The 13,723-nt window shown below is 50.8% G+C and overlaps 1 pseudogene; it reads left to right on the forward strand.

Annotated features, from left to right (window-relative positions):
• The window catches only part of LOC148218112 (uncharacterized), a 135,543-nt pseudogene extending 122,429 nt beyond the window's left edge, over positions 1-13,114 (forward strand).
• The last annotated feature ends 609 nt before the right edge of the window (positions 13,115-13,723 follow it).

The following is a 13,723-nucleotide window of genomic DNA, read 5'->3' on the forward strand; positions in this document are numbered from 1 at the left end:
TCTGGGAGTTGAGCCAAAGCAGTTCACCTGCACTGGGCTTTCCCAAGGGTCTGAACATTCCCCCACTTCGGCCCACCACGCTTTAGCCCAGGAATTAGAAAAGATACCCAAACCTGACAATACAGCTGTCTATCAATACATTGATGATATTCTGGTGGGAGGGGATGAAATAAAAGTAGTGGGGGATACCAAACAAAAAATAATCTCTCATTTGGAAAACCCTGATTTGCAAATTTCCTCAGAGAAAATTCAAAAACCTTCTCAGGAGGTGAAGTTTTTGGGAATTTGGTGGAAAGGAAGTGTGACATGTATTCCACCTGATACTCTAACCTCTCTGGATCAAATTAAATTGCCTGAATCCAGGAAAGATATCCAACAGGCTCTAGAATTATTAGTGTTCTGGAGAAAACACATCACAGTCACTATTGAGACCCCTCCCCATGACGGGGTGGCCCAGAGATCCTCAGTTGGGAAGTGGTATGCCCAGATAAAACATTACTGTAACATCTTCTTAGTGATAGAAAGAGCTGTAAAAAATCTGGCAATACAAGAAACTGAGAGCTTGGCAAATAGCCATGACAAACCTGCCTTGGTAAGTAAAGTAGCCACTCCTTTCTCCCCTGAACAATCAGCAAATTCTTGGTTCACTGATGCTTCTGCCAAACGAGAGGGAAAGGTGGGGAAATACAGGGCAGTAGCCCTCCCCACTTCTGCTGGTGAACAAATTATTACTGAGGGAGAAGGCAGCTCTCAGACCGGTGAGCTGACAGTTGTTTGGAGTGTTTTCCGACTTGAGATACAGAATATCTCTCTTGTTTACATCTACACTGACACCTATGCTGTGTTTAAAGGAGGTACAGAGTGGCCTCCTTTTGCTGTGTTTAAAGGAGGTACAGAGTGGCTTCCTTTTTGGCAGCAAAATGATTGGAAAGTTAACAGAATTCCAGTCCACGCTACACACTGGATAGTTCCATCATTTTAATCTCATGCCTCCTGGAGGCAGACTCTGTTTGTGTTTACTTTCCACAGAAGAACACCGAGGGACATGAAGAAGCACCCCCCCCTTAGTGTTGGATGACAAAAACAAGGTTTTCCCTCCTTTCATGGTGACACAAGGTGATAATGTCGCAATAACTTGTAAATTAGCAACTGGATCCCTCACCGAACCTGCATACAGTTATGGCATAGGATCTCATGGCCGGACTTTATATTGCAAAACCCAAAATCAAGACTGTTGGCTAAACCTAACTGCTGTACAATTTTCCTATAAAATCATGTGTGGAAAAAATGATACAAAATACTGGGGAGAACTTGATGTTAATGTTGTAACACCTACTACCCAACCACCGGTTGTGCTAAGCCCTACGATTTTTCAATTTGGACCTTACGTAATTAGAAAAACTGACCAACAACAAATATTGTTTAATCCGGCATGGTCTCTCAAACAAATCAAATTATTGATGCAAAATAATGTCTCAGAAGTCCAACCAGCTTGTTCACCCTTTCTACAGACTTCTTTTGAGGGATGGACAACCTGGCTGCGGAAACGAAATCCTGCTAAAAAACGAATGGCAAGAGACATAACCGGTGTTGTGGGAACAGGATTGGGAATTTTGAATAGCATCGATTCGGAAGTACTAATGAATAAATTGGCTACCACAGCTGGAGATGTAACCAAATTACAACGGCCCCTGCAAACAGCCTTAACAGCTTTGGGGACCCAACAATGGTTGTTATCAAACATATTACCAAGTTGGGAAAAGGTAAACGTAAATGACCACAAATTGATAATCGATGCACTTGGTGCTACTCAAAATAACATCTCTTTGGCTCTCAGTTGTATCCAGGCCCAGTTGTAGATGCAGTCAGTTGCTGCTTTAATTATAAGAGAAGGTGAGGAAGGCACTTTTCCCACTGAAATCCGAAAAATAGTCTGGGACAGTGCCACTGATTTTGAAAAAGAATTCCAGTCCTGGTGGAACTTAGTAAATTTTACCTATGATCCCAGCACAAGCATTGCCACAGCCTTTGTACTGACGATTCGTAATGCTTCAGTGCATTCAATATTCCCCATCATTGCATTAGGGTTGAACCATGATGGAGCTATTCTCTATCCTTTCGAGCATAGGGAATGGGCCCGTCAAATTGGTGGGAGGTGGCAAACTGTCAATTTGGAAACTTGCATTGTCCGGGAACAACAAGGGTTTATCTGTGAAAGTAATGCAATCAGAGCTCAAGATATCTGCTTGGACACAGAACAGAATGTTTGTAACTTTGAAATCCATCCAAATGAGATTCCTGAAACTGTATTAGTATATATAGGCAATGGATGTGCATGCTTTAGAACTGCTTGTGATAGTGTTTTTATAGAAAATTTGGTACTGAATACTAAAAATCATTCAAACTTTTGTGTCTGCAACTTTACTAGGATTTCAGGATGTGATTTTTCCTATGTAGCCCCAGTTACTTCTCACCATCTTTTGCAGTCAAATTACACACTGATCCACCATCTATTGCCCACTCCAATTGGAATGAACCTCTCTCTGGTGAAGCAATTGTTGCTCCACCAAGATCTGATCGAAATTTTGGAGAAGATCAAGAAAAACGGACAGAAAACTCTAATAGCTGTTCATCACAATGTGGAAAAAATACATTGTGTTTTAGAAAGAGTAAAGACAGATGCTGAACACAGGTGGTGGGATACTCTATTTGGGTGGTCACCTACTGCTACAGGTGTCCTGAACAAATTGTGTCATCCCACCATTATTCTCTTGATTTTAGTTTTAATTGGTTTTGTTTTGTCAGCAATTCTATACATCATGACTTGGAGAATAACGAAACGATTAACACAATTGGCATCTGTGACAGATATACCCAGATCGGCTACTGTTGACATCCCCAGGGTTATTGACACAAGGTTTCAAATAAAATAAAAAATGAATATTTTCTTTTTTTTCTTTTTTATCTTCTAATTTCAATTAGAATTGTTTAATCAAAAACTTTCTTTAAAAATTGATTTATTTCTAATCAAAATTGAAAAAAATTTAAAGAATTGAACAAATTGTTTGAAGTCGTTAGCAATCAACAAAATTGAACATAATTAATCTGTTTTGTTTTCCGAATTTTCTCCTTTTCCTTATCCTGTCCCTTATCTTTTTCCTACTTTCCTGTCTCTGTTTTCCGGGATATGCTACCAACGGGGACGAGTCCTGAAGACACCACAACTGGAGACTTCACTACAACTCTACAAAAGGGCGCTCTTGACGACGATCGTGAATCACGGGGTGGTGTAAGGGTCACTCCCAAGTTCCCCTCGATTTTGCCTCCCGACCGTCGCAAGGAGACCTCGAGGACCCCACCCAGGCTGACTCTGGACAATGGTTTACTGGCCGGGCCAGGTGGATGCTCGTGACTGTGTGCTGGTGTATTGTGTTCACTGGACTGTGCTGTCGTGGCACCAACCAGAGACTGTGTTGCATCAACTGAGGACTGCTTGTCTGTACCTGTCTCCTGCAGCACCACACAATGGTCCATAAATCTTCCCACCTTTTGGCCAGAGGCCACTCGCTTTGGAGAAGGACTATAAAAGAGCGACCCTCTGGAAAGGACCCTTTGAGATCTCTCCACTGATGAAGACCCCTGAGATCTCCCCACAGACGAGGACTCGTCTATTGGATGACCCGTGAGGACGCCCATCTCGTCTGTTGGTAGCTATTCTCCCATCCCTTCCTTTCCTTCCCCTTTCCTTATCCTGTACCTCTCCCCTTTACCGTAACTGAATTGTTGGCATTTGATGAAATGCATTGCTGTTGTTGACTAAACTGATTTTCTGTTGTTGAATAAACTGATTTTGTCCCCTGCATTTTGCCTGTTTGCACCTTTGAGATCAAAAGAACCATCACGACCCCCGCTCTGCATTAATAGCGGATCGTGACAACTGGTGACGCTGAGATGGCACTGCGGACGCTGGGATGGAACTGGGAACACTGGGAGGGGACGTTGGGATGGGGACATTAGGAAGGGACAGGTGACACTGGGGTGGTGACACCGGGATGGCACTGGGGGCACTGGGACAGGACCAGTGACACTGGATTGGTGACACTGGGACAGAACTGGTGGCACTGGGATGGAACTGGGGACACTGGGATGGTGACACTGAGAGCACTGGGCTAGTGGCACTAGAACAGGACTGGTGGCACTGGGCTGGTGACACTGGTATGGGTCAATGACAGGGTGGCACTGGGCTGGCACGGGGATGCAACTGGGAGCACTGGGACAAGAACACTGGGTCAGGATGGGGGACACTGGGATGGCACTGGGGACACTGGGCTGGTGATGACATTGGTATGGGGACCCTGGGGATGTGGTACTGGGACAGGACTGGTGGCACTGGGATAGGACTGGGGACACTGGGCTGGAACTGGGTTAGTGACACCAGGCTGGTGGCACTTGGGTGGTGACAGAACTGGTGGCACTGGGTTGGTGACACTGGTATTGTGACAATGGGGCAGTGGCACTGGGACATAACTGTGAGCACAGAGACAAAAACACTGGAACAGGATGGGGGACACTGGGCTGGCACTGGGAGCACTGGGAGGGAACTGGTTTGGAGACATTGAGATGGTGACATTGGTATGGGGACAATGGGGTGGTGGCACTGGGAAGGAACTGGGGACACTGGGATTGAACTGGGAGCACTGGGATGGTGACACTGGGACACAACTGGTGGCACTGGGACACAACTAGGAGCACTGGGACAGGGACTCTGGGACAGGATGGGGGACATTGGGATGGGACTGGAGACACTGGGAGGGAACTGGGAGCACTGGGATGGTGATATTGGTATGGTGGCAATGGGGCAGTGACACTGGGCTGGCACTAGGACCACTGGGAAGGAACTGGGAGCACTGGGCTGGTGACACTGAGACAGGACTGGGGACACTGGGGTGGGAGTGGCCTGGTGGCACTGGGTTGGTGACACTGGGTTGGTGACAGTGGGATAGAACTGGTGGCACTGGGATGGAACTAGGGACACTGGGCTGGTGGCTCTGGGGTGTCCCTGGTGCCACGGCTCAAGTGCCACTGTGCTGGTTGCCCTGCTGCTGTGTCCCTGGTGCCACCTGTGCGGTATCCCCATGTCCCCGCAGTGTCCCTGGACTCGGAGCGCTCTGCCCTGGGGGTGGCCAAGGACAGTCACCTGCTTCTGGCCCTGGGCACGGTGGCCGTGTCCTGCCAGGTGATCCTGCAGGCCTCCGTGACATCGTGGTGACACCTGGCCACCACCGCCCATGAGCACTGGGCCATGGCCCAGCGCCTGCGTGACCATGCCCAGTGGGTGGCGATGGCCAGGGCCAGTGCTGAGGCCACTGCGGCCACCAGCAAGGTCACCGCAATGTCCAGGGGTGGCTGGACACGGTGACATGACACCTGGGGACCTTGGTGAACTTTGTTAACCAGGACATGGTGGTGGCATGTGGGGGACATGGCGACAGGGGTTCCCCAGAGCTGCCCAGGCCCTCGGGGACATCGTGGGGGTCTTGGGGACATCGGTGGAGGGACACAAGGAGGTGATGTGAAAGCTGGAGGCAGCCCGGGATGCAGGGACATGGTGGGGACACGGGGTTGTACTGTCACCCCGAGGGACACTGGGGACCTTGGTGTCCTTGCCTTGGGGACATCAGGGCCACCCTGAGGTCGCCTGTCCTGTTTTAGGTCACTACAATGTCCCTGCAGTGTCCCCACGGGACCGCAGTTTGTCCCCCTGAATCATTAAAAACCGGAATAATCACGGACAAAGGCGCTGTAACTAATTAAAGTTACAAAGTGGTGTGTTTATTCACCGGCACGGGAGTCACCTCCCAAAGGCGTGACCGCCCCGAACAAGGTTCTTTGCCCTCTATTTATTGCCCAAGATCTTACATACAATACATGTGCATAACCCCAGCACCTCCCATCCCCATCCCATATTAAAATGAGCCCATTCGTCCTTCATGCGTGCGCAGTTCTTCTCTTGAATTGGGTCGGTGGTCTCGAAATGGGTCAGTGGTCTCGATGGATGAAGTCAGGAGAGTCTTCATCAGGTCTCTGTGACCCTCTGGCACTATCCAAGGCCTCGTGCTTCATGATTAATGGTTTATTATTTTATTTATTATTTAGGTTCTTCTATACCTAAGTTCATAATAGCAGATAATTATACCAATTAGCTCTTTCCTAAGCATCAAGTAATTACCTACCTAACTTACATCTTGGCCATGGAAACTCCTTCTACCCTTAGCAAAAATCTTAACTCTTTAAAACCATGATTCAACTCTCCATGTCTGTGCCCCACCATGTCTTTGTCCCTCCATATCCCCACCCATGTCTCAGTTCAGTGTCTTTATTTTCACCCGTGTTGGTTGTTTTAAAAGGATGAAGAGAAATGAAAAGCAAATCGAGGCTAAAAGAAAAAGATTTCAGTGTCTGTGTGAGCTGAGGACCAATGTGCTTGAGTGGGAGGGAAAAACATTTTTTGGAGGACTTTCCATCCCACTGTCTCCAAAATCTTGGTCTTTGCCTCAGTTCATCACCATTTGGCTGCGGAAGACAACCTTGGGCAATAGGAAATGAAAATCCGGGAATTAGTGAGGTTGGAAAAGGTCTCCAAGACCATTCCTGGATATTCCTGGATACCACCAGGAGATAGGATTGAACACAGAATATTTTCTGAGCTTGAAAGTCAACAAATCTGCTCTCCTCAAAGAATTCCCAATGTCAGTTTGGGCCCTGATGGACGTTCCTGCCCCTGTGTTCATCCAGGTGCCCACAGGGAGACAGGATGATGCAGAAACCCCTCAGCCAGGTGTCTTCCCAACACGGATCACCAGGACCATGGATCACCAGGGCTCTGCCCAACGGGGGTCACTGGGGATCATCCAACACAAATCCTCCCATTGGAGATGGAGCTGGAGCAGAGCACGAAGCTCTTCCCATACTCGGGACACTCACAGGGCTTCCCTTAGTGGAGACTCCGTTGGTGTCGGGTCAAGTGAGAGATCCTGGAGAAGCTCTTCCCACACTCAGGACACTCGTAGGGCCTCTCCCCAGTGTGGATGCGCCGGTGCCTGATGAGGTTGTCGTTGCGGTTGAATCCCTTCCTGCAGTCGGGGCAGCGGAAGGGCCTCTCCTCTGTGTGAATCCGCTCATGGACGAGGAGATTGGAGCTGGTGTGAAACCTCTTCCCACACTTGGGACACTCGTAGGGCCTCTCCCCAGTGTGGATGCGCTGGTGTTTTCTCAGGTCAGAGCTCCATCCAAAGCTCTTCCCACATTGCAAGCAGGTGTAGGGCCGTTCCCCTGTGTGGATCACCTGGTGCTGGATCAGGTTGGAGCTGTTGCTGAAGCCCTTCCCACATTCCCCACACTGGTAGGGCTTCTCCCCAGTGTGGATCCTCTGGTGTAGGATCAGCTGGGACCTGTAGTTGAAACCCTTCCCACATTCCAAGCACTTGTGGGGCTTCTCCCCTCCAGGAGGCTTCTCCACCAGCTCTGAGCTCTGCCTGGATCTCCGGCCGCCTTCCCGGCTCAGGGAGGGTCTTTCCTCCTCGCAGCTCCCTGGGCTGGGTTTGCAGCCCCTCCTCGTGAGAGATATCCAGGGCTTTTCTGCCTCCTCCATCCCTGCACACCTGAGGAATGAAAATTCCTGGTTTAGGGGGAAATAACAAGAAGAGAGCTCCATAAACTGGGTGTTCCTCCTTGCCCAAGTTCATCTCTGGTAGTCATTGAGCATCTTGTGTCTGTAATAACCTCCCAAACACCAAGATTCCTGCCCAAAATCCTCCAAACTTTAACACACGGATCAAAAACTCCCCAAATAACAAGCTTCAGCCAAAATCCCCTCCAGACATGTGCTGGTTTGAAAGCAAAACCAATGAGAGAATCAGTCAGAAATACAATTCTATAGGAAAAAAGATAAGAGAAAAAAAATACATGCAATAGTACAAAAGAAAACAACTGACAGAATCAGAATACAACCTGACACCCCGCTAGTTAGGGTGGTGGTAGCAGTCCCGATGAAGTGGTCTTGTTGTAGTAGTGATGCTGTAGAAAGGTCTGGTAGCTCTTGCCCTCTGGAAACCAGTGGGTAAGGGCTGCCTTGGTGCTCCAAATGTCAGATTTTCTCTAGGTAGGAAAGGCTTGGCTCCTCCCCCTGGCTGGAGCATCTCCCAATGGGATGATGGAATTTTATCAGTCATGCAGTGGCACTCAATGGCCCATTAACAGAAGATATCTCCCTGGAGGAAGGATGGGTTGTGGAAAAGATAAAGAACACTGCCCCACCTGGTTTTAACAGATGGCCCATTAGCAGAGGATAATCTCCCACAGAGATAAGGATCACTGCTCCATCTGTTTTTATCCACCACTCTTTGTTCTTTTGTTTCTTCCCAGGACCTCCGACTAGTTACTTAATGTTTGCTGCTGATTTCTTCTCCCTTTTGAAGATGAAAATGGTAAAAGTGTCTTTGACCTGCCTTGCTGGATATTGTGAAGAGGAACAGTCATCTGCTGCAAGTGGCAGTGTCACAGGTGGAGCAGAGTTCTGTGAGTGCTGTATCAAACCAGACCTCGTCAGACCTGCCAGAACAACTGGTCCATGCTGCCCTTCACTGCTCTGCCTGTTCCCCACTGTTTCATGCCAGAGTAATTTAACTGCTGTTAATTGGGTGTGTGTTTCACTCGAGCCAGTCCAGCAGAACCAGCAGAAAGCAGCCCCAGAATGAATGGGGCTCTGCAGAGGAGCCCCAGACTATTCATCAGCCTGCCCGCAGAACTGGCTCCAACTCTGAACCCTTATGACCACACTCTGAAGAAGACACACTTCTGATATTTCTGAGGCACTTATGACTGAGGCACGTGCTTGTGCAGGGAAGAATCCCAAAGTTCTTTCTTACTTCAGGAAAAATCCTGCAGCAGTGCATACCCAGCATCTGCTATCAGCACATCCTGGCTACACGTGCAGGAGAAGCAGCAGCAGCATTGTACACGTGGGTTTGTTAAGCTGAACTCCCCTACACTTTGAACAGTGCTCATCACAAACATATTTAATGGCACACCGATGCCATACATTTCTCCTAAAAGCCTCCCTTGTAACTAAACTTTACTGGAAAGTTAATGCCGAGGATGAACGAGCAACTTCGGTCTCAGTCCGGAGGTGGAGGGGTTCTAAACACTGACTTTCCGAGAGCAGCATCTCTCCTGAAGCGCTCGGGGCCACCCGAGCCGCCGCCGGGAGCGCGGTGCAGAAGCCGGCCCGGACTCAGCCGCAGCGCCGGGCACCGCGCATCGCTGCTCTGCAGGGCGGCCCGCACGTCCTCCAGCAGCTGCCGCAGGCTGCCCTTCTCCTGCTGCAGCTCGGCCATGCGCTCCTCGGCCCGCTCCAGCGCCACCATCTCCTCGCAGCGCTCTCGGGAGCAGGGCCCCGGCGGCCGCCGCTCGGGCTCGGCGGGGGCTGCCCGGGCGGATGTGGCTCTCGATGTGCTCGCCCTCCCGGCCCAGCGGCAGCCGCGGCCCCGCGCGGGTGCTGAAGTGGCCGCGGAGCCGCGCGTGGAGCTGGCGGAAGGTGAGCTCGGCCCAGAGCCCGTCCTACAGCCCCGCGCACTCCTCGGGCTCCGCCGCCTCCTCCGGCGCCAGCGCCCGGCACAGCGTGCGGGACTCCTCGCCGGGGATGCGGCCCGGCCCGGCGCAGTCCCGCTGCTGGAAGATCTCCTGCAGGGACTGCTCCGGGCCGCTGGCCAGCACGACCATCTCGATCTCCACGCCGCGCTCCAGCCCGTAGCGGTGGGCGAGGGCGCTGAGCAGCCACTGCGTGCGCCGGGCCGGCCGCCCGGAGGGGTCCCAGCCCTCAGGCGGCTCCATCGCGCCCACCCGGCCCGCGGCGCTGCCCGAGCATCCTGAGCGCCGCCCGCCCGAGCGCTCGGCCCCGGCCCCGGCAAGGAGCGCCCGGCTCGCCCCGCACGGAGCCGCGTCCGCCTTTGTCCGGCAGGAGCAGGGACTCGGGCAAAGCGGGCAGGTGCCGCCCTGCTCCCCTTGTCTGCCAAGCCCGAGCCCCAAGTGTGGTTCTTATTTCTTAGCTAATTTCTCCCTGGTTTCTCTCTAACACAAGCAAGACAATAGCATGGCACAATCCAGTTTGACAAGTAAGGCTTGTGAACGAGTGAGTGCTTCCACTAAATTAAAAACTCAATGTGCTTGAACGCCGACCTTCTGTTCGCTCAGGCTATCTCACCTCTGTAGATGAGGTGACTTCCTGGTGTTGGTGTGTGGATGTTAAGAGGTCTCTGTTAGAGATGAGTAAGTGTTCAACTCGTTCAAACGAGCTGCCCAAAGCAGTGATTTTGGTCTCTCTTTGCCTGGGAAGTAGGACCGGGGTTGTTGAACGCAGGCAGCAGCACGAGCAGAGCTCCTCCAGCAGCAGGGACACGCCAGGAGCCAGAGGGGACCGTGGCACCAGAGGGGACCGTGGCACCAGAGGGGACCGTGGCACCAGCCGTGCCCGAGGTCTGAACAGGCTGCCAAAGTCAGGTGGTGCTGACAGGCTGCGTTAACAGCCCAGGCAAGGCGTGGTGAGGAGCCAGGGCTGGGGACCACCCAAGGAGTCCTGTCAAGATCAAATCGTTCTAATATTCTCTCTAGGGCAAAAAAGGAGCAAACTAGTCCAGCTGATATGAGAGGAAAAAGAATTCAAGTTCGTTTAAAACGCTGCTTAATACAGAGTTTGGTTTCTTTTGATTGAACTGATACTAATAAATATTTGCTGACATATGGTGGGGTTTCTCTGCAAATAGGCCTTGATGAAAAATTTCTGACCACCTTTAGTTTTGCTCTTTCCTAAGTTGAACACCCGAGTAGCTTTGTTGACGAATGGAGAATTGTTTGTAGCTCAGTTTTTCTCAGGAGGAGCCTTACATTTTAGTACAGGAGGAAGGAAAGGCAAGGGTTTGAAAGCCTTCCCGTGCTGAAGTGACACACTTTGAGAGGAGTCTGTGAGGAGATGTCCCCTCAGGCACTGCCAGGGCTGTTTGCCTCCAATGCAGGCTCAGTATTCTGGGAGTTCCACAAGCCTCAGCTGCCACTGTATTTTCCTCTGAATATATCTTGTCGTGCAGTACACAGGGAGAATATTTTGTGCTAGATTCTCCTCAGGGCTTTGAGGTGAATCTCAGTAATAGTCGTGATTTTCATGTCCAGATGTACTTTTTATAGATAATAAGGAAAAGGGAAGAGGTACCATGGAAAATTAGTTGCTCAAAATGTGAGTGGCCAACCACACAAAAAATTAAGTCTGAACTGAAGAAGATTTTTATTGTTTTCCCTCGATAGGTGGAGTAAAACACGCAGTGCTAAAAATGTTCTTTGAAGAGATTCAGCCAGCACCCAGGTGTATGAAAATCAAAACAGCAAAGGATGAGGCAGGGCATGGGAAGCATTTTTAGCCCTTCCTGTTGAAGACCCAACAGTATGAAAACTGCCTCTGGATGTTATCCATAGATACCATATGTTATTTGTAGAGAAGAGCAGATGCCCCAAGCTGTTGGTGGCCCTGACTAGCAGGGGATGTGTCTTAGGTCACAGATGTGACCAAAAGTATGTATTCTATCACCATATGTGGGACAGTGATCCTTATCGCTGTGGGAGATATCCTCTGCTAATGGGCCATCTGTTAAAACCAGGTGGGGCAGTGTTCTTTATCTTTACTGCAATCTATCCTTCCTCCAGGAAGATAACTTCTGTTAATGGGCCATTGAGTGCCACTGCATGACTGATAAAATTCCATCATCCCATTGGGAGATGCTCCAGCCAGGGGGAGGAGCCAAGCCTTTCCTACCTAGATAAAAACTGAGATTTGGAACACCAAGGCACCTTTTTCCACTGGATTCCGGAGGAAAACTGGACCTTTCTGCATCATCATTAACCTTTGGAGGAAAACTGCACCCCTCTACAGGAGCACTGCTTCACCTGAACCACATCTGTCACTCCAGGAGGACTGCAGCCACCATTTAATGGGACTGCTACCAACAGCCTGACTGACAGAGCGTCAGGTTGTATTCTGACTAGGTCAGTGTTTTGGGTTTGTTCTTTATAATACTGTATTTCTATTTTAATTTACCTGGTGAAGAACTGTTATCCCTATAGCCATATCTTTGCCTATGAGCCCCTTAATTTCAAAATTTTAATAATTTGGAGGGAGGGCGTTTACATTCTCCATTTCAAAGAGAGGCTTGTGCCTTTCTTAGCAGACCCCTGTCTTTCAAACCAAGACAGGAGGATTTTGGGTCTGAATCTTGGTGTTTGGGAGGTTCTTACAGACACAACATGCCCAAAGACTTCCAGAGATGAACTTGGGCAAGGAGGAACACCCAGTCCATGGAGCTCTCTTGTTTTTTCCCCAAACCAGGATTTTCTATTCCCAAGGTGTGGGCAGATGGAGGAGGAGAAAAAGCCCCGGAGATCCCACTTGAGGAGGGGCTGCACACCCAGCCCAGGGAGCTGCGTGGAGGAAAGACCCTCCCTGAGCCGGGAAGGTGGCCGGAGATCCAGGCAGAGCTCAGAGCTGGTGGAGAAGCCTCCTGGAGGGGAGAAGCCTCACAAGTGCTTGGAATGTGGGAAGGGTTTCAGCTGGAGCTCAGGGCTGATGCAACACCAGATGATCCACATTGGGGAAAAGCCCTACGAGTGTGGGAAATGCAGGAAGAGCTTCAGCACTATTTCCTATCTGATGCAGTACCAGGTGATCCACACAGGGGAACGGCCCTACACCTGCTTGCAATGTGGGAAGAGCTTTGGATGGAGCTCTGCCCTGAAATACCACCAGCGCATCCACACTGGGGAGAGGCCCTACGAGTGTCCCAAGTGTGGGAAGAGGTTTCAGAGAAGCTCCGATCTCCTCAAACATGAGCGGATTCACACAGAGGAGAGGCCCTTCCGCTGCCCCGACTGCGGGAAGGGATTCAAGCACAACTCCACCCTCACTCTCCACCAGCGCATCCACACTGGGGAGAGGCCCTACGAGTGTCCTGAGTGTGGGAAGAGCTTCTCACAGAGCTCTCACTTGTCCAAACACCAACGTAGGCACCACTAAGGGAAGCCCTGTGAGTGCCCCGAGTGTGGGAAGAGCTTCGTGCTCTGCTCCAGCTCCATCCCCCATGGGAGGATCGGTGTTGGATGATCCCCAGTGACCCCCGTTGGGCGGAGCCCTGGTGATCCGTGTTGGGTCGGGGGAAGGGTTTGGAGAGATTTCTTTCCCTTCTCCTTGTGCTGCTGTGATTTGGTTGGTAATAAATTCCCTCGCTGTGCCCAGGCTGGCTCTGTTGTTCCCGTGCCGGTGCTCGCGGCGGGATCTCTCCTGTTCCTTCTCTGAACTCCCGGGCCTGTTCTCAGCCAATCAGAGAATGCGATGGAGAAGATTCAGCCAATGAGAAAGAGCAGCTGTGATGACTCACCGGTTGCCGGGCAGACCCGCAGCACCCAGTGTTCCCCACCTGGACCCCACCCTCCCCGCCCAGTCACGATCCCCCCGCGGGGTCCCCCCAAGTCCCTTCCCAGTCCAGCTCCCAAGTCAAAGGGACCGAGGCGAACTGGGAAGCTTTACTGGGAGCACTGGGAGCAGCTGGGCTGGGGGTTCACACGTTGCCCCCAAAATCAGCGGGTGCATGGATCTGGGGGTCCCAGCTGGTTGAAGGCCACTGCT

This window comes from Sturnus vulgaris, unplaced genomic scaffold (genome assembly GCF_052056855.1).
Source record: "Sturnus vulgaris isolate bStuVul1 unplaced genomic scaffold, bStuVul1.hap1 Scaffold_195, whole genome shotgun sequence".
NCBI classification, from domain to species: domain Eukaryota; kingdom Metazoa; phylum Chordata; class Aves; order Passeriformes; family Sturnidae; genus Sturnus; species Sturnus vulgaris.